Below are 25,055 nucleotides of genomic sequence, written 5' to 3'. Positions count from 1 at the left end.
ACTTGTCGACCATTCGGTCCATCTCCCGTTGGAAGACCGAGACCCCATTTGTGACACCAAACGGAACCCTAAGGAAGTGATAGAGGCGGCTATCAGCCTCGAACGCGGTGTACAGTCGGTCACTCGCGCGGATGGGGAGCTGGTGATAAGCGGACTTAAGGTCCACAGTGGAGAAGACCTTGTATTTCGCGATCTCGTTTACCATGGTAGAAATACGGGGGAGAGGATACGCGTCCAGTTGCGTAAACCGATTGATGGTTTGGCTATAATCGATGACCATCCAGTTTTTCTCCCCCGTCCGGACCACCAGCACTTGGGCTCGCCAGGGACTGTTGCTGGCCTCGATGACCCCTTCAGTCAGCAACCTCTGGACCTCGGACCTGATGAAGGACCGGTCCTGGGCGCTGTACCGTCTGCTCCGTGTCTCGACGGGTTTGCAATCGGGGGTGAGATTAGCAAACAGGGAGGGGGGGTCCACTTTGAGGGACGCGAGGCTGCAGACAGTGAGGGGGGGTTTCGGGCCGCCGAATTGGAAGGCCAAGCTCTGCAGGTTGCGCTGGAAGTCCAGTCCTAGGAGTGCCGGTGCGCAAAGGTCAGGGAGGACAAGGAATTTATAATTTTTAAAAACCTTCCCTTGGACCGTGAGGTCCGCGATGCAGCACCCGGTGATGTGGACGGAGTGCGAACCTGAGGCTAAACCGATTTTGTGTGTTACGGGATGGACAGGGAGCGCGCAGCGTCTTACCGTGTCAGGGTGAACGAAGCTTTCCGTGCTCCTGGAGTCCAGCAGGCAGTCCGTCTCGTGGCTGTTGAGGTGGATCAGCGTAGTCGTTTTGGCGAGCGTGCGTGGACGAGACTGGTCGAGTTGAACGGCCGCGAGCCGTGGACAAAATCCGTCGTCGCCGTCCGAGTCGATGCTGGAGGGACGTTGCGTGGCAGACCCGGAAGTCGGTGGCCAGGGTCCATATGTGAGGTCTGCGCCCCAAGATGGCGGCGCCCAGGACCCGCACGTGGGGTCGGGGCCCCAAGATGGCGGCGCCCAGGACCCGCACGTGGGGTCGGCGACCCAAGATGGCGGCGTCCAGGAAGCCCTCGTGGCCGCTGGGGGCGGAGCTAGCGTTGCCGGCGCTGCAAGCGGATGAGGTGAGGCGCGCATTCCGGGTGCAGGAGGCGAGTCGGGTGCATCAGCTGCGGGAGGAGGTAAGGCGCGCAGGCTGGGTGCGGGAGGCCGGGGGCGGGGGGGGCAGAGTCGCGCTGCGGGCAGGCAGGGACCGGGAGGGCCCGGAGAGGCGAGCCGGTCGGGCACAGGGGCCCGGGGGCGGGGGGGAGAAATGTGCGCGGCGGGCCGGCAGAGACCGGGAGGGGCCGGGGAGGTGCGCTTGTCGGCCGGTGGGGCGTACGTCTGGAGCGGCTGGGGGGGCCCTGGGGGAGAGAGAGAGGCACACAGGCCGTTCGCAGAGGCCTGGGGGCGGGGGGGGGGGGGGGGGGGGGGGTGGAGTGCTGTGCAGCTTCCAGAAGTGCTGCAGACAGTGTTTTGGCCTGGCAGACCGTGGAGTAGTGGCCCTTCTTCCCGGAGCTCTTACAGAGGGCGGAGCGGGCTGGGCAGCGCGAGCGAGGGTGTTTAGCGTACCCGCAAAAGTAGCAGCGGGGCCCCGCGGATTTATCGGGGCGTCCCGCGGCACAAGCCTGAGGGAGGTCGGGAGCGGCGGGTGGCGGGTGGGAAGCATGTCAGGAGGCCTGGCCAGGGTCTTTGAGGCAAGTCAGCCAGAGTTGGAAAAGTTCTGCAGAGTTCGGAGTTTGCGGGCTGATGCGGAGGCATTCGGGCTTGATGGGGAACTCCATCTTCAAAGTCGTAGTCAATTAAATTGATGTACCATCAATTGTACGCGAGGCGAGTGATTTACCAAAGTCTGGCTTTAATTGACTAGAACACAGCTCTGCAATCGTCTACAATGGAAAGGGACGATCGTCAGGCGTCTGACCATTTATACCTCGTTAATAGAGGCGTGGTTAACTCAGCCTCTCGGCCAATCGGTTGAGAGGCACATGACCGACCAGGGCCAATGGTAAGGCGACGTTCTGGCCCAATGCCAGACAAGTATGCAGATCATATCACCACACAGTGAGAAACCTTTCCTCACCAGTACTGTACCCCAGTGTTACACAGGGACAGACCTGACCCCACCAGCACTCCACTGCAGTGTTATACAGTGACAGACCTGCCCCAAGCCTAGTGTAATCCAGTTACAGACCTGTCCTCTCCAGTACTGTACCCTAATGCTATAATGGCAGACCCAACCCACCAGTACAGTATCGAAGAGTTGTACAGTGTCGAAGAGTGACAGACCTGTCCCTATCAATACTGTACCGCAGTGTTACAGAGTGACAGACCTGTCCCTATCAGTACTGTACCCCAGTGTTACAGAGTGACGAACCTGACCCTATCAGTACTGTACCCCAGTGTTACAGAGTGACAGACCTGTCCCTATCAGTACTGTACCGCAGTTTACAGAGTGACAGACCCGTCCCTATCAGTACTGTGCCCCAGTGTTACAGAGTGACAGACCTGTCCCTATCAGTACTGTACCCCAGTGTTACAGAGTGACAGACCTGTCCCTATCAGTACTGTACTCCAGTGTTACAGAGTGACAGACCTGTCCCTATCAGTACTGTACCCCAGTGTTACACAGTGACAGACCCGTCCCTATCAGTACTGTGCCCCAGTGTTATAGAGTGACAGACCTGCCCTATCAGTACTGTACCCCAGTGTTATAGAGTGTCAGACCTGTCCCTATCAGTACTGTACCCCAGTGTTATAGAGTGTCAGACCCGTCCCTATCAGTACTGTACCCCAGTGTTATAGAGTGACAGACCCGTCCCTATCAGTACTGTACCCCAGTGTTATAGAGTGTCAGACCTGTCCCTATCAGTACTGTACCCCAGTGTTATAGAGTGACAGACCCGTCCCCAGCAGTATTGTACCCCAGTGTTGTAGAGTGTCAGACCCGTCCCTATCAGTACTGTACTCCAGTGTTATAGAGTGTCAGACCTGTCCCTATCAGTACTGTACCCCAGTGTTATAGAGTGTCAGACCTGTCCCTATCAGTACTGTACCCCAGTGTTATAGAGTGTCAGACCTGTCCCTATCAGTACTGTACCCCAGTGTTATAGAGTGTCAGACCTGTCCCTATCAGTACTGTACCCCAGTGTTATAGAGTGTCAGACCTGTCCCTATCAGTACTGTACCCCAGAGTGATAGAGTGTCAGACCTGTCCTATCAGTACTGTACCCCAGTGTTACAGAGTGACAGACCTGTCCCTATCAGTACTGTACCCCAGTGTTATAGAGTGTCAGACCTGTCCCTATCAGTACTGTACCCCAGTGTTATAGAGTGTCAGACCTGTCCTATCAGTACTGTATCCCAGTATAATAGAGTGACAGACCTGTCCCTATCAGTACTGTAACCCAGTGTTATAGAGTGTCAGACCTGTCCTATCAGTACTGTATCCCAGTATAATAGAGTGACAGACCTGTCCCTATCAGTACTGTACCTCAGTGTTATAGAGTGACAGATCTATCCCTATCAGTACTGTACCTCAGTGTTACAGAGTGACAGACCTGTCCCTATCAGTACTGTACCCCAGTGTTATAGAGTGACAGACCTGTCCCTATCAGTACTGTACTCCAGTGTTACAGAGTGACTAATCTGTCGCTATCAGTACTGTACCCAGTGTTACAGAGTGACTGACGTGTCGCTATCAGTAGTGTACCCCAGTGTTACAGAGTGACAGACCTGTCCCTATCAGTACTGTACCCCAGTGTTATAGAGTGACAGACCTGCCCCTATCAGTACTGTACTCCAGTGTTACAGAGTGACAGACCCGTCCCTATCAGTACTGTACCCCAGTGTTACAGAGTGGCTAATCTGTCGCTATCAGTACTGTACCCATTGTTACAGTGACTGACCTGTCCCTATCAGTACTGTACCCCAGTGTTATAGAGTGTCAGACCCGTCCCTATCAGTACTGTACCCCAGTGTTACAGAGTGGCTAATCTGTCGCTATCAGTACTGTACCCATTGTTACAGTGACTGACCTGTCCCTATCAGTACTGTACCCCAGTGTTATAGAGTGTCAGACCTGTCCCTATCAGTACTGTACCCCAGTGTTACAGAGTGACAGACCTGTCTCTATCAGTACTGTACCCCAGTGTTACAGAGTGACAGACCTGTCCCTATCAGTACTGTATCCCAGTGTTACAGAGTGACAGACCCGACCCCATCAGTAATGTGCCCCAGTGTTATAGAGTGTCAGACCTGTCCCCACCAATACTGCACCCCAGTGTTATACAGTGTCAGACCTGTCCCCACCAATACTGCACCCCAGTGTTATACAATGACAGACGTACCCAGTGTTACAGAGTAACTGACCTGTCGCTATCAGTAGTGTACCCCAGTGTTACAGATTGACTAATCTGTCGCTATCAGTACTGTACCCAGTGTTACAGAGTGACTGACCTGTCCCTATCAGTACTGTACCCCAGTGTTACAGAGTGACAGACCTGTCCCTATCAGTACTGTACCCCAGTGTTACAGAATGACAGACCTGTCCCTATCAGTACTGTACCCCAGTGTTACAGAGTGACAGACCCGTCCCTATCAGTACTGTATCCCAGTGTTACCGAGTGACAGACCTGTCCCTATCAGTACTGTATCCCAGTGTTATAGAGTGTCAGACCTGTCCCTATCAGTACTGTACCCCAGTGTTATAGAGTGTCAGACCTGTCCCTATCAGTACTGTACCCCAGTGTTATAGAGTGTCAGACCTGTCCCTATCAGTACTGTACCCCAGTGTTATAGAGTGTCAGACCTGTCCCTATCAGTACTGTACCCCAGTGTTATAGAGTGTCAGACCTGTCCCTATCAGTACTGTACCCCAGAGTGATAGAGTGTCAGACCTGTCCTATCAATACTGTACCCCAGTGTTACAGAGTGACAGACCTGTCCCTATCAGTACTGTACCCCAGTGTTATAGAGTGTCAGACCTGTCCCTATCAGTACTGTACCCCAGTGTTATAGAGTGTCAGACCTGTCCCCACCAATACTGCACCCCAGTGTTATACAATGACAGACGTGTCCCCACCAGTATTGTACCCCAGTGTTATACATTGACATACCTGTCCCTACCAATACTGTACACCAATGTTATACAGTGACAGACCCGTTCCCACCAGCACTGTGTCCCAGTATTATACAGTGACAAACCTGTCCCCACCAGTACTGAACCGTAGTTTGATACCGTGACATACCTGTCCGTACCAGTACTGTACCCCAATGTTATACAGTGACAGACCCGTTCCCACCAGCACTGTACCGTAGCGTGATACCGTGACATACCTGTCCCTACCAGTACTGTATCCCAGTGTTATACAGTGAAAGACCAGTCCCACCAGTACAGTTTTGAAGGGTTACACAGGGACAGACCCATCCCCACAAATACTGTATCCCAGTGTTATTCAGTGACAGACCCGTCCCCATTAGTACTGTATCCCAGTGTTATTCAGTAATAGACCCAACCCCACCAGTACTGTATCCCAGTATTATTCAGTGACAGACACATCCCCACCAGTACTGTATCACAGTGTGATTCAGTGACAGACCCATCCCCACCAGTACTGTATCCCAGTGTGATTCAGTGCAGACCCATCCCCACCAGTACTGTATCCCAGGGTGATTCAGTGCAGACCCAACCCCACCAGTACTGTATCCCAGTGTTACTCAGTGACAGACCCAACCCCACCAGTACTGTATCCCAGTGTTATTCAGTGACAGACCCATCCCCACCATTATGGTATCCCAGTGTTATACAGTGACAGACCCATCTCCATGCGTATGTACCCCCGTGTTTATGCAGTGACAGTACCTTCCACACCACTATTATACCCCAGTGTTACATGGCAACAGATCTGTCCCCACCATTACTGTATCCCAGTAGTATAGAGTAACAGACCCCTTCCCACTAGTATAGGAGCTCAGTGTTATAGAGTGAAAGATCTGTCCCCACCAGTACTGTACACCAGTGTTTCACAGTGACAGACCTGCCCCCAACTATACTGTTCCCTAATGATATACAGTAATTGACCCGTCCTCCGTGTACTTCACTCCACTGTTATATGGTGACAGACCCACCCCAATCCATACTTACGTCCAGTATTGCACAGTGACAGACCCATCTCCACTAGTACTCTGCCCCAAGTGTTAGGATAACAGGCCTGTCCCTGTCAGAACTTTGCCCCAGTGTTATAGAGTGTCAGACCTGTCCCTGTCAGAACATTGGCCCAGTGTTATAGAGTGACAGACCTGTCCCTATCAGTACTGTACCCCAGTGTTATAGAGTGTCAGACCTGTCCCTATCAGTACTGTACCCCAGTGTTATACAGTGACAGACCCGTCCCCATCAGTACTGTACTCCAGTGTTATATAGTGACAGACCCATCCCCATCAGTACTGTACCCCAGTGTTATAGAGTGTCAGACCTGTCCCTATCAGTACTGTACCCCAGTGTTATACAGTGACAGACCCGTCCCCATCAGTACTGTACTCCAGTGTAACAGAGTGACAGACCCGTCCCTATCAGTACTGTACCCCAGTGATATACAGTGACAGACCTGTCCCTATCAGTACTGTACCCCAGTGTTATAGAGTGTCAGACCTGTCCCCACCAATACTGCACCCCAGTGTTATACAATGACAGACGTGTCCCCACCAGTATTGTACCCCAGCGTTATACATTGACAAACCTGTTCGAATCAGTTCTGTAGCCAGTGTTATACAGTGACTGAACTGTCCCCATCAGTTCTGTAGCTCAGTGATAGGCAGAGATGCACCCGGCTCCACCAGTACTGTATCCCAGTGTCATCCATTTGCCGACCTTTTCCATCAGAATTCTACCCCAGTGTTACAGTGACAGACCTGCCCCAACTACTACTGTAGCCCAGTGTTATCAAGTAACAGACCTGCCCCAACCAGTAATGTAGCACATTGTTATACCGTAGCAGAGCAGTCCCCACCAGTAGTCCCCCAGTGTTATACATCCACTGTATGAACACACACTCTCAGATACATGCAGAAATACATTGACAATGTGAACACACACAGAAATACTTCCACAGTACAAACACACACACTCAGACACACACAGAAATACTTCCACAGTACAAACACACACACTCAGACACACACAGAAATACTTCCACAGTACAAACACACACACACTCAGACACGCACAGAAATACATCCACAGTACAAACACACACACACAGACACACACAGAAATACTTCCACAGTACAAACACACACACTCAGACACACACAGAAATACTTCCACAGTACAAACACACACACTCAGACACACACAGAAATACTTCCACAGTACAAACACACACACTCAGACACACACAGAAATACTTCCACAGTACAAACACACACACTCAGACACACACAGAAATACTTCCACAGTACAAACACACACACACTCAGACACACACAGAAATACATCCACAGAATGAACACACACACACTTGGACACACACAGAAATACATCCACAGTATGAACACACACTCTCAGATACACACAAAAATACCTCGACAGCATGAACACACACTCAGGCACACACAGAAATACATCCACAGTATGAACACACACACATAGAAATACATCCGCAGTATGAACACACACACGGACACACACAGAATTACATCCACAGTATGAACACGCACACGGACACACACAGAATTACACCACAGTATGAACGCGCACACACTCAGACACACAGAAATAGATCGACAAAACAAACACACGTATACATGGACACACATAGAAACATATCCACAGCACGAACACAAACACAGTCAGACACACACATAAATACATCCACAGCACCGACACACACAGAAATACATCCACAGTATGAACCCACACACTCAGACACACACAGAAATACATCCACAGTATGAACCCACACACTCAGACACACACAGAAATACATCCACAGTATGAACACACACACTCAGAAATACATCCACAGCACTGACACACACACTCGGCCACACTCAGACATACATCCACAGTATGAACACACACACTCAGACACACACAGAAATACATCCACAGTATGAACCCACACACTCAGACACACACAGAAATACATCCACAGTATGAACACACACACTCAGACACACACAGAAATACATCCACAGTATGAACCCACACACAGAAATACATCCACAGTATGAACCCACACACTCAGACACACACAGAAATACATCCACAGTATGAACACACACACTCAGAAATACATCCACAGTATGAACACACACACTCAGAAATACATCCACAGTATGAACACACACACTCAGAAATACATCCACAGAACTGACACACACACTCAGACACACACAGAAATACATCCACAGTATGAACACACACACTCAGACACACACAGAAATACATCCACAGTATGAACACACACTCAGAAATACATCCACAGTATGAACACACACACACAGACACACACAGAAATACATCCACAGTATGAACACACACACTCGGCCACACTCAGACATACATCCACAGTATGAACACACACACACAGACACACACAGAAATACATCCACAGTATGAACCCACACACTCAGACACACACAGAAATACATCCACAGTATGAACCCACACACTCAGACACACACAGAAATACATCCACAGTATGAACACACACTCAGACACACACAGAAATACATCCACAGTATGAACACACACTCAGAAATACATCCACAGTATGAACACACACACACAGAAATACATCCACAGTATGAACACACACACACAGAAATACATCCACAGCACTGACACACACACTCGGCCACACTCAGACATACATCCACAGTATGAACACACACACACAGAAATACATCCACAGCACTGACACACACACTCGGCCACACTCAGACATACATCCACAGTATGAACACACACACAATCAGACACACACGTTACCAACAGTGAAATGACCTCGAGACAGACCCATTCTCTCCTTCCCGCACCCCCACACCCACTCTGAGTGTATGTGTGTTTGTTTGTGTGTTTGTGTGTGATTGAGTGTGTATAAAAAATATAAGAGTCATTACATGAATCATGGGAACATGAGGAAAGGGGCCTCAAGCTATTTTACAAGTAAAATACCGTGAGTGTATGTGTGAGCAGAGTGTGTGAATGCATGAGTGTGTGTCTGTGTGAGAGCTTGAGTGAGGAGGTGAGTGATGTGTGTGAGTATGTGAGTGTGCGATGTGTGTGTGTGTGTGAGAGCTTGAGTGAGGAGGTGAGTGATGTGTGTGAGTATGTGAGTGTGCGATGTGTGTGTGTGAGAGATGTGAGTGTGCACAGCAGAGTAGAAGCTTACCTTCAAGCATTTGAACAACGGCAAAGAATGATGTAGTGTGAAGTTGGCTGTTGTTCAGCAGTAACTAGCACAGGCTTGTTCCTGCCGGACGGACCAACCTCTGCCAACTAACTGGCTGTTAAGCAACCTCAGAATTTCCATGGCTTATATTTCTCTTCCCGATATCTGGTGTAGTCCCAGCAGGTGTCTGCAGGTTGCAGGTACCGTGAGCTGTAACGTGGGGCGGGGGCAGGCAGGGAGGTTGGATCGTGGCTCTTATCTCAAATGTAGTGGTGATTGGACACAGTGCCAGACAGCAGTGTAACAGGGACGGCACTGAGAATCCCCCTTGCCCAACCCCGCCCCATTCTCCCCATTCACCAGGAAATATAGGGTGATGGGGGAGATTGAAGCAAGATGTTATCCTGAGGGAAGGGGATAGAGTGGATAAGGAGAAAGTGTTTCCCAGTGGGAGGAGAGTCGGTAACCAGGGGGGGGGGGGGGGGGACACAGATTGAAGAGAATCGGGATAAGAACCAGAGGGAGGGATAGATGAGGAGAATTGTTATTTCGCACACAGCGAGTTGTTGTGATCTGGAAGGTGCTGCCTGAAAGGGCGGTGGAAGCAGATTCAACAGGAACTTTCAGAAGGAGAGTTGGAGAGATAAGAGAAGGGATATGGGGGGTAAGATTGAGAGAGGGGGGAGTGGGGACGAATTAGAAGCATTTTCATAGAATTTACTGTGCAGAAGGAGGCCATTCAGCCCATCGAGCCTGCACCGGCTCTTGGAAAGAGCACCCTACCCAAGGTCAACACATCCACTCTACCCTATCCCCACAACCCACTAACCACACACAACACTAAGGGCAATTTTGACACTAAGGGCAATTTATTATGGCCAATCCACCTAACCTGCACATCTTTGGACTGTGGGAGGAAACCGGAGCACCCGGAGGAAACCCACGCACACAGGGGGAGGATGCGCAGACTCCGCACAGACATTGACCCAAGCCGGAATTGAACCTGGGACCCTGGAGCTGTGAAGCAATTGTGCTATCCACAATGCTACCGTGCTGCCCATCCCTATCTCATTTACACATCACTACCACCTGTCAGCATCTCTGCATGTTCCGGGAAGCCCATGGAGCAATTATGTTGCAGTCAGGTGGGGAATGCGTCTGCCAATCTGTACACAGCAAGATCCCACAACCACAAACTTTACCTATTCCTGCCCCTCCTGTCTTTACCATTGTGAACAAGGGATAAATGTTGCACCAGGACAGCAGGATGAAGGATCCACACCGCGGGTACCAGCACCGCTGAGAAGGCAGGTGACAGCCTCGGTTTAATGTGTCAGCACCCCTGACAGTGCAGCATTCCCTCAGTACCGACCCTCTGACAGTGCAGCACTCCCTCAGTACTGACCCTCTGACAGTGCAGCACTCCCTCAGTACTGACCCTCTGACAGTGCAGCACTCCCTCAGTACTGACCCTCTGACAGTGCAGCATTCCCTCAGTACTGACCCTCTGACAGTGCAGCATTCCCTCAGTACCGACCCTCTGACAGTGCAGCACTCCCTCAGTACTGACCCTCTGACAGTGCAGCACTCCCTCAGTACTGACCCTCTGACAGTGCAGCACTCCCTCAGTACTGATCCTCTGACAGTGCAGCACTCCCTCAGTACTGACCCTCTGACAGTGCAGCATTCCCTCAGTACCGACCATCTGACAGTGCAGCACTCCCTCAGTACTGACCCTCTGACAGTGCAGCACTCCCTCAGTACTGACCCTCTGACAGTGCAGCACTCCCTCAGTACTGACCCTCTGCCAGTGCAGCACTCCCTCAGTACTGACCCTCTGACAGTGCAGCACTCCCTCGGTACTGACCCTCTGACAGTGCGGCACTCCCTCAGTACTGACCCTCTGACAGTGCAGCACTCCCTCAGCACTGACCCTCTGACAGTGCAGCACTCCCTCAGTACTGACCCTCTGACAGTGCAGCACTCCCTCAGTACCGACCCTCTGACAGTGCAGCACTCCCTCAGTACTGACCCTCTGACAGTGCAGCATTCCCTCAGTACTGACCCTCTGACAGTGCAGCGCTCCCTCAGTACTGACCCTCCAATAGTGCAGCACTCACTCAGTACTGACCCTCTGACAGTGCAGCACTCCCTCAGTACTGAACCTCTGACAGTGCAGCACTCACTCAGTGCTGACCCTCTGACAGTGCAGCACTCCGTCAGTACTGACCCTCTGACAGTGCAGCACTCCCTCAGTACTGACCCTCCGACAGTACAACAATCCTCCCACAGTACTGACCCTCCGACAGTGCAGCACTTCCTCAGTACTGACCATCTAACAGTGCAGCACTCCCTCAGTACTGACCCTTTAACAGTGCAGCACTCCCTCAGTACTGACCCTCTGACAGTGCAGCATTCCCTCAGTACAGACCCTCTGACAGTGCGGCACTCCCTCAGTACTGACCGTCTGACAGTGCAGCACTCCCTCAGTACTGACCCTCTGACAGTGCAGCACTCCCTCAGTACTGACCCTCTGACAGTGCAGCACTCCCTCAGTACTGACCCTCTGACAGTGCAGCACTCACTCAGTACTGACCCTCTGACAGTGCAGCACTCCCTCAGTACTGACCCTCTGACAGTGCAGCACTCCCTCAGTACTGACCCTCCAATAGTGCAGCACTCACTCAGTACTGACCCCCTGACAGTGCAGCACTCCCTTAGTACTGACCCTCTGACGGTGCAGCACTCACTCAGTGCTGACCCTCTGACAGTGCAGCACTCCCTCAGTATGGTAGTATGGTAGCATTGTGGTCAGCACAATTGCTTCACAGCTCCAGGGTCCCAGGTTCGATTCGCGGCTTGGGTCACTGTCTGTGCGGAGTCTGCACATCCTCCCCGTGTGTGCGTGGGTTTCCTATGGGTTCTCCGGTTTCCTCCCAATGTCCAAAGATGTGCAGGTTAGGTGGATTGGCCATGCTAAATTTCCCTTAGTGTTGGGTGGGGTTACTGGATTATGGGGATAGGTGGAGGTGTGGACCTTGGGTGGGGTGCTCTTTCAAAGAGCCGGTGCGAACCCGATGGGCCGAATGGACTGCTTCTGCACTGTAAATTCTATGATTCAGTACTGACCCTCTGACAGTGCAGTCCCCCTCAGTACTGACCCTCTGACAGTGCAGCACTCCCTGAGCACTGAGCCTCTGACAGTGCAGCATTCCCTGAGTACTGACCTTCTGACAGAGCAGCTCTCCCTCAGCACTGACCCTCTGACAGTGCAGCACTCCCTCAGTACTGACCCTCTGACAGTGCAGCACCACCTCAGTACTGACCCTCTGACAGTGCAGCACCACCTCAGTACTGACCCTCTGACAGTGCATCACTCCCTCAGTACTGACTCTCTGACAGTGCAGCACTCCCTCAGTACTGACCCTCTGACAGTGCAGCACTCCCTCAGTACTGACCCTTCGATAGTGCAGCACTCCCACAGTACTGTCCCACCAACAGTATAGCATTCCCTCAGTACTGACTCTCCCGAAAGTGCCACACCCGCTCAGTATTGACCCTCTGACAGTACAGCACTCACTCAGTACTGATCCTCTGACAGTGCAGTACCTTCTCAATACAGACCCTTCGACAGTGCAGCACCCCCTCAGTACTGACCCTCCAATAGTGCAGCACTCCCTCAGTACTGACCCTCTGACAGTGAAGCACTCCCTCAGTACTGACCCCCTGACAGTGCCGCTCTCCCTCAATACTGACACTCTGACAGTGCAGCACTCCCTCAGTACTGACCCTCTGACAGTGCAGCATTCCCTCAATACTGACTCTAACAGTGCAGCACTCCCTTTAATCCGCTGCTGGATAATCAGCTGAGGGAAGCATATTGACCTAGTAGAAACTTGATGGTTAATTAGTTTCCTCCTGTTGATTCTGCAAGGCCAACCTCAAGCCTTCTCCTTTCTGGAGTATACTGCCACAATCGTACTCAAGCAAGGTGATGCGGTTTAGACTCTGCTCCTCCACTCCCCTCCGCATGCAGGAGATTAACGTGTAATTTCCGGTAAACAATTGCTGAGAATTTCCCTTTGTTTCCCTCCTGCTGCCACTCCCACCCAGACCTGACCTCTGCTATTCGCGAGGAACTGTCCTCCTCCACCTTGACAGTGACCAACAGGAAATATTTATTGAATAACGTCATCGACTCTCAGAAAAAACGTTCCAACCTGACCTCTAGTGTGGGAGAATGTAAATATTGACAAAATATATTTTCAATCCGGTGCTGTTCTTGTCCTGGGAGTGCTTGATGGGACAGTGCAGAGGGAGCTTTACTCTGTATCTAACCCCGTGCTGTACCTGTCCTGGGAGTGTTTGATGGGACAGTGCAGAGGGAGCTTTACTCTGTATCTAACCCCGTGCTGTACCTGTCCTGGGAGTGTTTGATGGGACAGTGCAGAGGGAGCTTTACTCTGTATCTAACCCCGTGCTGTACCTGTCCTGGGAGTGTTTGATGGGGACAGTGTAGGGGGACCTTTACTCTGTATCTAACCCCGTGCTGTACCTGTCCTGGGAGTGTTTGATGGGGACAGTGTAGAGGGAGCTTTACTCTGTATCTAACCCCGTGCTGTACCTGTCCTGGGAGTGTTTGATGGGGATAGTGTGGAGGGAGATTTACTTTGTACCTAACCCTGTGCTGTACCTGACCTGGGGGATGTTTGATGGGGACAGTGTAGAGAGAGCTTTGGTCTGTATCTAACTCTGTACTGTACCAGTTGTGACATTATCATAAATGTAAAGAACTGGAAGGGTTAATGTTATGTCCAAATCAATCACTAGAGGGAGCTAGATGTAGAACTGTATGAGGCATCAATGCTCAGCCTTGTGGGTTAGAGGTTGAAGAGAAAGCGAGAGGATAAACTGAAGGAAAGATTGCATCAGTGAGAGCAGATCATAGTTATTGTATTACTGTAGAGATTAGTAGTAGTTGAGTATAGATTGTATGTTTATTATCAACTGTTTGTTACATAGGAGTAAGTGTTGAATCCAATTAAAGAGTGTTAATAAATCAATAGCTTTGCTCAATATAAAGCTATTTGTGGTCTTTGTGAAGGCAATGCCAACCATCCTAGAATTAGCAACGCAAAGAACACCACATGGTACTAGGAGTGCATTTCTACAAATAATAAGCAGTTACATTTGACAGGTTAGCTTTAAGAAGATTGAAGAAAACAATCACGCCGCTACACCAATCAGAAAATCTACACAGAAGGAAAATTGTAAGGTGGAGAGTCTAAAGAAGCCTGAGTACTTCAGAACAAACTGGAAACTATGTCAAAACTGGGCTTTCTTCAAACAGCAGTTTGACGTTTTCCTATCTGCCTCCGCACTATAAAATGCTTCCGATCAGGAAAAAATAGCGCTTTTTCTTAATTTGACTGAAACGCAAGCATTTGAGCTTCAGAACTCCTTTAATTTGCTGAAGATGAGGATAAAACAAAGTAAAACATAGTGCTACAGAAATTCGATGCAAGCTGCAAAAAGCAGGTGAACGAGACCAATGAGCGCTACATGTTCAGGAAAAGGCTGCAGTTGCTTTAAACTTATGAATGCAGTCGTGTAACTTCTCCTCCGTTGCTGATTCAATGCTTCGCGATCAAGTTGTATTTGGGATTAATGATGAACGTTTGTGTGAAAATATACTAAAATTACTGATTGTGCCGCTAGATGAAGCGATTAATATGTGCAAAGCCAGTGAACAAGCATTCTCTGATTAGGCAGAGTTCAGGGCAAATGGAAAAGGTACAAAGTCGTGACTCGAGGCCGACGCCCTTAATGCTAGGGGCAGCAGGGTAGCATGGTGGTTAGCATAAATGCTTCACAGCTCCAGGGTCCCAAGTTCGATTCCCGGCTGGGTCACTGTCTGTGTGGAGTCTGCACGTCCTCCCCCTGTGTGCGTGGGTTTCCTCCGGGTGCTCCGGTTTCCTCCCACAGTCCAAAGATGTGCGGGTTAGGTGGATTGGCCATGCTAAATTGCCCGTAGTGTCCTAATAAAATGTAAGGTTAAGGGGGGGGTTGTTGGGTTACGGGTATAGGGTGGATATGTGGGTTTGAGTAGGGTGATCATGGCTCGGCACAACATTGAGGGCCGAAGGGCCTGTTCTGTGCTGTACTGTTCTATGTTCTATGTTCTATGTGTCGCGGCACAGAAAACTGCGTACAACAGCCGGTGGCCGTTTTGAGAGTGATGTCACAAGCATGATGACGTGCACGCGCTGTGGCCACGCCCGCAGTAAAAACAATTGTCCGGCAAAAGGCAAACAATGTTCCAATTGTTGCAAATTCAATCACTTTGCAGCATAGTGTCGTTTCTCAACAGATTCTCCAGCAAACAAATTTTAAAAATCCTGCCATGGCTGCAGAAAGATCCAAAGTGTTCAGAGTGAAGAAAAAAGACAAAACATCTTAACTGATAATGAAGATTCCTAGCATAAACACTAAATTATACTTGATGCAGTTACTGGGATTAATGCACTGGATTGTGATAGCAAACTAGTACAACTCTCAAAGATTATTAAAGAGGGGACTGGACTATTTGAAATAAATGGCTCAGAAATTCCATTTACGATAGATACGGGAGCACACACAAATTTAATAACCTAGAAGAATTTAAGACAAGCTTACAGTACACCGCAAATACAGAAATCGACCTATCGCCCGACTGTAATGGGAATAGCATAGCCATGATCCTGGTGCAATTTGTCTGAAAACTTTAGCTATATATTGCCATTGATGTCTTGTTCGGAATGGCAACATCAAAATGACTTTGAAATAGTGAAAGATGATAAAACATCGCTACTTGGGTTGGATGCTTGCGATAAATTAAACCTAATTGAAATGATGCACACAACCAAGACTTGGAATGGCAAGCTTAAAGAGCCAGGAAACAACTTAGTTGTTTTTGATACCCTATCCAGAGCTACAAATGATACTGATACTATGGTTTCAGATATAGTACACATAGTGGAAGCAGAAAAGGGCTTGACACTCCAAAGGGTAGTCAAATACCTCAAAGAAGGTTGGCCCAATCGGTGTTGCTCCGCTTTTCGCAGTATCAACAATGATTTCACAGTAATTAACGGATTCCTACTCAAAGGAGACAGGAGATAGTTATTCCTTCATGCCTCCGACATGGTATCTTGGAACAGATACACGAGGGTCACTAAGGTATTGAAAAATGTCGTAGATGAGCAAATCAATCTGTGTGCTGGCCTGGAATCAACAAGGATGTGGACAATCATGTGCAGCAATGCAGCATTTGTCAGATGCATCAATCTGTGCAATGCAAAGCGAGCTTGGAAGAAAATGAATGCATGATCAATCCATGGATCAAAGTTGGTTTGGATCCATTCTATTTTACATGTCATGACTATCTGGTCATAATTAACTACCATTCCAACTATCCCGAGGTGATCACGCTGAATGATTCAACAACGAGATCTGTAATACGAGCAGCAAAATCTGGTTTTGCTCACCATGGAATTCCATTACACTTGTCTCTGACAATGGTCCTTGTTTTACCAGCTATGGGTGGACGCCATTTGCAGAATGATATAATTTTAATCACATCGCATCAAACCCATTGTATCCTCAATCAAATGGCAAAGCAGAGAAATGCATAGGAATAGTCAAAAAACAATTCAGTAAAGCACTGGATGACAACAAAGACATATCTGTGGCCGATGTTGACATACAGAGCTACCCCATTGCCATCAGGTTTGTCACCTGACCTGATGTTGATGGGAAGAATAACTCGCACCAGGTTACCAGAGATCACGATTCAGAATATGAATGATCAAGAAATACACCACCACCTAAGGTTACAAAAACAAAAACAAAAAGAGTACTACAACAAGCACACAAAACCTTTATCAAAGTTAAAAGAAGGAGACTATGTTCGAATAACAAATCCTGATGGAGGATGGCAGTCACCTGATGAAGGAGCTAGTGATTCCAAGTAAACCTGTTGGACTTTAACCTGGTGTCGTAAGACTTCTTACTTCACCTTTTGTGGTTAACACCACTAGTAACACATTGCATGTATTACGGTACTGCCACTGTATTACAGGTACCACAGTAAATCCCAGCCTGCTGGCTCCTCCCAGCAGGCAGTGTATAAAAGTGTGTGCTCTCCTGCGCTGCTCCCATTCTGGTTCCAGCTGCAGGAGGCACAACATCTTGTGCAATAAAGCCTCGATTGTTTCACCATTCTCGTCTCGTGGTAATTGACGGCACATCAATTTATTGCACAAGATTTTCAAAGATGGACTTCCTAATCAAGCCTGATCGCCTGCAGCTGAGCCCTCACACAGCCAATGCCACATCCACCTTCGACCACTGGCTAGCCTGCTTCGAAGGCTACCTCAGAGCAGCCACTGAAGAACTCTCGGACCCACAGAAGCTCCAAGTTCTCTACTCACGGGTGAGCCACCAAATTTTCCCCCTCATCCGGGATGTGCCCACCTACACAGAAGCGATGACGTTAGTAAAGGGACAGTACATTAAGCCGGTGAATCAAGTGTACGCCAGGAACCTCCTGGCCACGAGACGGCAAAACCCGGGGGAAACTCTGGATGACTTCTTGTGGGCTCTACAGATACTCGGTAGGAATTGTGACTGCCAGGCAGTTTCGGCAGCCCAACACACCGAACTACTAATCAGAGACACTTATGTCACGGGTGTTAAGTCTACGTATGTTCACCAGCGGCTATTGGAAAGGGGTACACTCGATCTTGCAGAGACTTGCAGCTTGCCAATTCCCTGGAAGTGGCCTCCCGTAATCTAGAGACCCACACCTCCGACCGCGCGGTACCCTCGTGGGCATCGTGAGCCCCACCAGCTGCCGACTCGAGTACACCGCAAGCCTGCACCACGCGGCAGCCAGCCAACTTCGGAGGGCCCAAATGTTATTTTTGCGGCCAAAGCAAACATCCCAGGCAGCGCTGCCCGGCGCGGAGCGCGACCTACAACGGGTGTGGGAAGAAGGGCCACTTAGCTTCTGTTTACCAGGCTCGGTTGCCGCTGTTTCCAGGCCCGGCATTGCCACACCCCCCACATGTGATCCAGGGGCGTCACCATCTTCCCCACCACAAGCCACGTGCGGCCCGTGGGCGGCGCCAACTTTGATGCCGCCTGCCATGTGCGCCCTGTGGGCACTGCCATCTTGGACCGCGCCTCAGGGCCCCTGCTCGTCAGGCCGTTCGCTGCCCTCTGATACCTCCGCCATCGCTGATCAGCCCGGGACCTCACAACATCTTCCGCAGCTCCCCTCTATCACCCTGGATCAGTCTCGGTCCTGCAATCTCGCGACTGCTATGACGACGGTAAAGATCAACGGGCACAAGACGACCTGCCTCTTTGACTCCGGGAGCACAGAGAGTTTCATCCACCCTGCTACGGGAAGGCGCTGCTCCCTCCGGTACCCCCCATCACCCAGAAAATCTCCCTGGCCTCCGGATCTCATTCCGTGGAAATCCGGGGGTACTGCGTCACGACCCTCACTGTCTAGGGCATAGAGTACAGCAACTTCAGGCTCTACGTTCTCCCCCATCTGCGCTGCCCTGTTGCTAGGCCTTGATTTTCAATGCCACCTCCAAAGCCTTACTTCGAAATTCGGCGGATCCCTGCCCCCACTCACCATCTGCGGCCTCACGACCCTTAAGGTCGATCCATCTTCACTGTTTGCAAACCTCACCCCGGACTGCAAGCCCGTCGGAGCAGACGGGACAGGGCCTTAATCAAGTCAGAGGTCCAAAGGCTTCTGCGGGAGGTGATCATTGAGGCCAGTAACAGCCCCTGGAGAGCTCAAGTGGTGGTAGTGAAGACTGGGAAGAAGCACAGGCTTGTCATTGTCTACAGTTAGACCAGCAATCAGTACACGCAGTTCGACGCGTACCCCCTCCCACGCATATCTGAGATGGTCAATCAGATTGCGCAGTATCACGTCTTCTCCACAGTAGACTTGAAGTCCGCCTACCACCAGCTCCCCATCTGACCAGAGGACAGCCAATCCACTCCCTTCGAAGCAGATGGGTGCCTCTATCATTTCCTTAGAGTTCCCTTCGTCGTCACCAATGGGGTTTCGGTCTTCCAGCGAGAGATGGACCGAATGGTTGACCAGTAAGGGCTGCGGGCCACCTTCCCGTACGTAGATAACGTCACCATCTGCTGCCACGATCAGCAGGACCACGACGCAAACCTCCAAAAATTCCTCCATACCGCCAAACTCCTTAACCTCACTGACAGTAAGGAGAAATGTGTGTTCAGCACCAACCGCTTAGCCACCCTTGGCTATGTTGTGGAAAATGGAGTCCTAGGGCCCGACCCCGACCGCATGCGCCCCCTCCTGGAACTCCCTCTCCCCCACTGACCCAAGGCCCTGAAACGATGCCTGGGGTTTTTCTCCTATTACGCCCAGTGGGTCCCTAATTATGCAGACAAGGGCCACCCACTCAAGTCCACAGTTTTTCCCCTGGCGGCTGAGGCCCACCAGGCCTTCAACCGCATCAAGGCAGACATCGCCAAGGCCATGATGCACGCGGTCGACGAGTCCCTCCCCTTCCAGGTGGAGAGCAATGCATCAGACGTAGCTCTGGCCGCCACCCTCAACCAGGCAGGCAGACCCGTGGCCTTCTTTTCCCGCACCCTCCATGCCTCCGACATTTGGCACTCCTCTGTCGAAAAAGAGGCCCAAGCCATTGTGGAAGCTGTGCGGCATTGGAGGCATTACCTGGCCGGCAGGAGATTCACTCTCCTCACTGACCAATGGTCAGTTGCCTTCATGTTCAATAATACACAGCGGGGCAAGATCAAAAATGATAAGATCTTGAGGTGGAGGATCGAGCTCTCCACCTATAACTATGAGATCTTGTATCGCCCGGGAAAGCTCAATGAGCCCCCTGACGCCCTATCCCGCAGTACATGTGCCAGCGCACAAGTGGACCAACTCTGGGCTCTCCACTATGACCTCTGCCAACCGGGGGTCATCCGGTTCTTCCATTTTGTCAAGGCCCGCAACCTGCCCTACTCCATTGAGGAGGTCAGGACCGTAACCAGAGACTGCTAAGTCTGCGCAGAGTGCAAGCCGCCCTTCTACTGGCCAGATAGAGCGCACCTGGTGAAGGCCTCTCGCCCCTTTGAACGCCTCAGTATGGACTTCAAAGGTCCCCTTCCCTCCACCGACCGCAATGTGTACTTCCTCAACATGATTGACGAGTACTCCCGGTCCCCTTTCGCCATCCCATGCCCCGACATGACTTCTGCCACGGTAATCAAAGCCCTGCACAGCATCTTCACTCTGTTCGGTTTCCCCATCTACATCCACAGCAATCGGGGATTCTCTTTCATGAGTGATAAGCTGTGTCAGTTCCCGCTCAGCAAGGGCATCGCTTCGAGCAGGACGACCAGCTACAACCCGCTAATGAGCCCATTTGTTTCCAAATGGGTATTAATCCTGTCCCTGAGAATTCTCTTCAATAATTTACCTACTACCAATGTGAGGCTCACCGGCCTATAGTTTCCAGGATTATCCATGCTACCTTTCTTAAACAGCTGTACCACATTAGCTATTCTCCAGTCCTCTGGGATCTCACCTGTAGCCAATGAGGATACAAAGATGTCAGTCAAGACCCCAGCAATTTCCTCCCTTGCTTCCCTCAGTATTCAGTATTCCCTCAGTATTCTGGGTAAATCCCAACCGGCCCAGGAAACTTTTAAAACACCCAATACTTCCTCCTTTTTGATGTCAACATGACCCAGACGATTCACACAACCTACCCAAGAATCATCAGTCCTTTTCTTTGGTGAATACTGATGCAAAGTACTGATTTAGTACCTCACCCATTTCCTCTGGCTCAACACATAGATTCCCCCCACTGCCCTTAAGTGGGCCAATCCTTTCCTTGACCACCCTCTTGCTTTTTACATACGAATAAAAAGCTTTGGGATTCACCTTAATCCTACTTGTCAAGGACTTTTCATGACCCGTCCTAGCCCTCTTAATTTCCCGCTTATGTACCTTCCTAATTTCATTATACTGCTCAAGGGTTTCGACTGTCCCCACCCTTCTGGACCGCACAAAAGTCTTCTTTTTCTTTTTATCGAGGTTCACAATATCCCTCGTTATCCAAGGCTCCCTAAACGTCCCAAACTTATCCTTTGTTCTCTCAGGAACTTGACTTTCCTGAATCCTAATCAACTGTAGCCTGAAAGACGCCCACATGTCCGATGTTGATTTACCCACCAACAGTCGCACCCAATCCAAATTCTTCAATTCCTGTCCAATGTTATCATAATTTGCCTTTGCCCAGTTCAGCACCTTAACGCTGGGGCTACCCTCACCCCTATCCAAAAGAACCCTAAACTTTACGGAATTGTGGTAACTACTCCCAAAATGTTCTCCCACTGAGACCTCAACCACCTGTCCAGGCTCATTCCCCAATACCAGATCCAGTACTGTCCCTTCCCGAGGTGGACTATCTACATATTGCATCAAGAAGCCTTCCGAGATACACCTGACAAACTCTGCCCCATCCAAGCCCCTAGCACTAAGTGAGTCCCAGTCAATATATGGGAAATTAAAATCCATTACCACAACAACCCTGTTACTTTTGCACCTCTTCAAAATCTCTATACCTATCCACTCCTCTATCTCTCCCAACATTGTGATTGCCCCCTTCCTGTTCCTGAGCTTTACCCAGATTGCTTCATTGTATGAGCACTCCGAGGTGCCCTCTCGCGGTACGGCTCTAATATTGTCCTCCACCAGTTATGCTACTCCCCCACCCCTTTTACATCCCCTCTATCTCTCCTGAAGCATCTATATCCTCCAATGTTCAGCTGTCAATCCTGCCCTTCCTTTCACCATGTTTCTGTGATATCCACAATCTGCCATAATATCCACTCATGTATATAATGAGATGCAGACAGGCAGTGATTGACACACAGTATGACCAATGAACACACAACACAGAACAACCAATCACCAGACTCGACACTACCACTATAAAGCCCACAGGTCTCTCAGGACCCAGCTACTGAGACATCTCCGCATCCTGGCGCAGTCATGTAATTATGGCTTGACGGTTGATTCCATGATCCGGGATCAGATCGTTTTTGGGGTCCACTCCGACTCACTGCGGCAGCAGCTCCTCAAAATCAAACAGTTGACCCTCTCCGTCGCTATCGAGACGTGCGTAGTCCATGAGCATGCCAAGAATCATTACTCCCACATCAGGGCAGCAGAAACTGCAAAACTGGCCTCCCACGAGGCAGAACGGGTGTAGGCCATTGCAAAAATGCAAAGGCCTGAGCATCGAGGAGAGTGGCTGTTTCGCACGCTTTTCCCGGGTCCCTACGCATGCGCGCCACGACCAGGTGGACGACGAGGCCGAAAACTTGAATGCGCAGGTGCATACGTCGGCCAACCGCACTGCGCATGCGCGATGGCGCACGTCAGCGTCATGACGTGTCCGGATTGTGGCTCCGCCCATTTAAAGCGGCAATGTCCAGCCAAAGGACAACGATGTCTACAGCGTGGGAAGCTTGGCCATTACGCGGCCTTCTGCAGGTCCGCTCCACCGATTATCAGCCAGCGACCCCAGATGTGGCGCAGTAGTGTCCGCTCGGTACAACAAGTCTTACAGGATTCTGATCCCAACGGATCCCGATGTTGACTGCCTCGAGTCTCCATATCGGGTGGGCATTATAACCACACGCGAGCTGGTCTCCACCGCGCCTGCAAACCGCCTTTCGATCCTCAGTGTGGATCCCGACGACGAGTGATGTGCTGTCCTCACAGTCAACCAGGCTCGCATCCGATTTAAACTGGACACCGGCGCGTCTGCGAACCTCATATCACAGTCAGATCTCGACAGCATCCGTGACCTACCAAGCATTCTTCCACCAGCCTGCCAACTCCTTGGCAACAATGGCAATGCCATAGCTGCCAGTGGATCGTGTCAGCTAGGGGTATCTCACAAGGAATTCAAGGCAACATTACGATTTGAGATCGTCCAGCCTGACAGGGCGTCCCTGCTCGGTGCTCGCGCCTGCAAGCTCCTGAATCTGGTCCAGCGAGTCCACACCATGTCCTCGACACCGGCGACTGCCTCGCCCGATGTGAATCTCGAGGCTGAGATAGACGACATTCTCACACAATACCATACGTGGTTTATGGAATGGGCACGCTCCTATATCGCTACAAAATATTGCTCAAGCCGAACGCCACCCCAGTGATCCATGCACCACGCCGGGGTGCCAGCTCCTCTCAAGGATCGTCTGAAAAAGCAGTTACAAGACCTCCAAGACCAGGGCATCATCTCAAAGGTCACAGAACCAACAGACTGGGTCAGCTCCATGGTCTGCGTAAAAAAACCCTCTGGTGAACTCCGCATTTGCATTGATCCCTGAACCGCAACATCATGCGAGAGCACTACCAGATCCCGAAGCGTGAAGAGTTAATCAGTGAGATGGCTCATGTCAAATTCTTCAGCAAGCTGGACGTCTCCTGTGGCTTCTGGCAAATACAGCTGGACAAGTCCAGTTGGAAGTTCTGCATGTTTAACACTCCGTTCAGCCGCTATTGCGACAACCGCATGCCTTTCGGTATCATATCAGCTTCCAAAGTATTTTATCGCATTATGGAGCAAATGATGGAGGGCATTGAGGGGGTGCGAGTATATGTGGACGACATGATCATCTGGTCCACAACGCCCGAGGATCACATCGCTCGCCTCAAACAGGTTTTCCAGCGGATTCATGAAAACAGCCTCCAGCTCAACAGGGCCAAATGCTCATTTGGCCGGTCCGCTATCAACTTTCTGGGTGACCACATTTCACAGCAGGGCGTGCGGCCAGATGCTGACAAGGTGCTGGCAATCAACGCCATGAAGACCCCGGAGGACAAGAAGGTGGTCCTCTGCTTCCTCAGGATGGTAAATTTTCTCAGGAAATTCATTCCCAATTTGGCAGCCCACACCACGGCCCTCCGGCATCTCGTAAAGAAGTCAACAGTGTTCCAGTGGCTGCCCGCACATGAAAAGGAGTGGCTTGAGCTGAAGGCAAAGCTCACCGCTGCCCCAGTACTGGCATTCTTTGCCCCAACCAGGGACACCAAGATATCTACAGACGCAAGCCAGGACTGCATTGGGGCGGTGCTCCTCCAGAGAGACGACTCCTTGTCCTGGGCTCCAGTGGCATATGCCTCCAGGGCCATGACGTCGACCGAGCAATGGTATGCCCAGATCGAAAAGGAGTGCTAGGGTCTCCTGACAGGAATAGTCAAGCTTCATGACTACGTATATGGCCTGCCAAAATTCACGGTGGAAACGGACCACAGGCCCTTAGTCCACATAATCCAGAAGGATTTAAATGACGTGACACCTTGGCTACAGCTAATTCTTCTTCGTCTCCGCCGATATGACTTCGAACTCGTCTACACACCGGGTAAGGAGCTGATCATCACGGATGCCCTATCCCGATCCATCACCATGCCGTGTGAACAGGGCAACTTCATTCGCCACATTGAAGCACAGGTACAGCTGTGTGCC

At 50.6% G+C, this 25,055-nt stretch overlaps 1 protein-coding gene across 1 annotated transcript in view; it reads right to left on the bottom strand.

Moving 5' to 3' along the window:
* The window catches only part of LOC119974577 (free fatty acid receptor 2-like), a 47,649-nt gene extending 38,018 nt beyond the window's left edge, over positions 1-9,631 (bottom strand). The window contains exon 1 of the mRNA XM_038813598.1: positions 9,457-9,631. The gene's annotated coding sequence lies outside the window, so the exon portion shown is untranslated. The remainder of the gene's footprint in view (positions 1-9,456) is intronic.
* Between the last annotated feature and the right edge of the window lie 15,424 nt (positions 9,632-25,055).

This window comes from Scyliorhinus canicula, chromosome 12 (assembly GCF_902713615.1).
Source record: "Scyliorhinus canicula chromosome 12, sScyCan1.1, whole genome shotgun sequence".
Lineage (NCBI taxonomy): Eukaryota > Metazoa > Chordata > Chondrichthyes > Carcharhiniformes > Scyliorhinidae > Scyliorhinus > Scyliorhinus canicula.
Note: the sequence above shows the minus strand (reverse complement) of the source record. Positions and strands in the feature narration are given on the sequence as shown.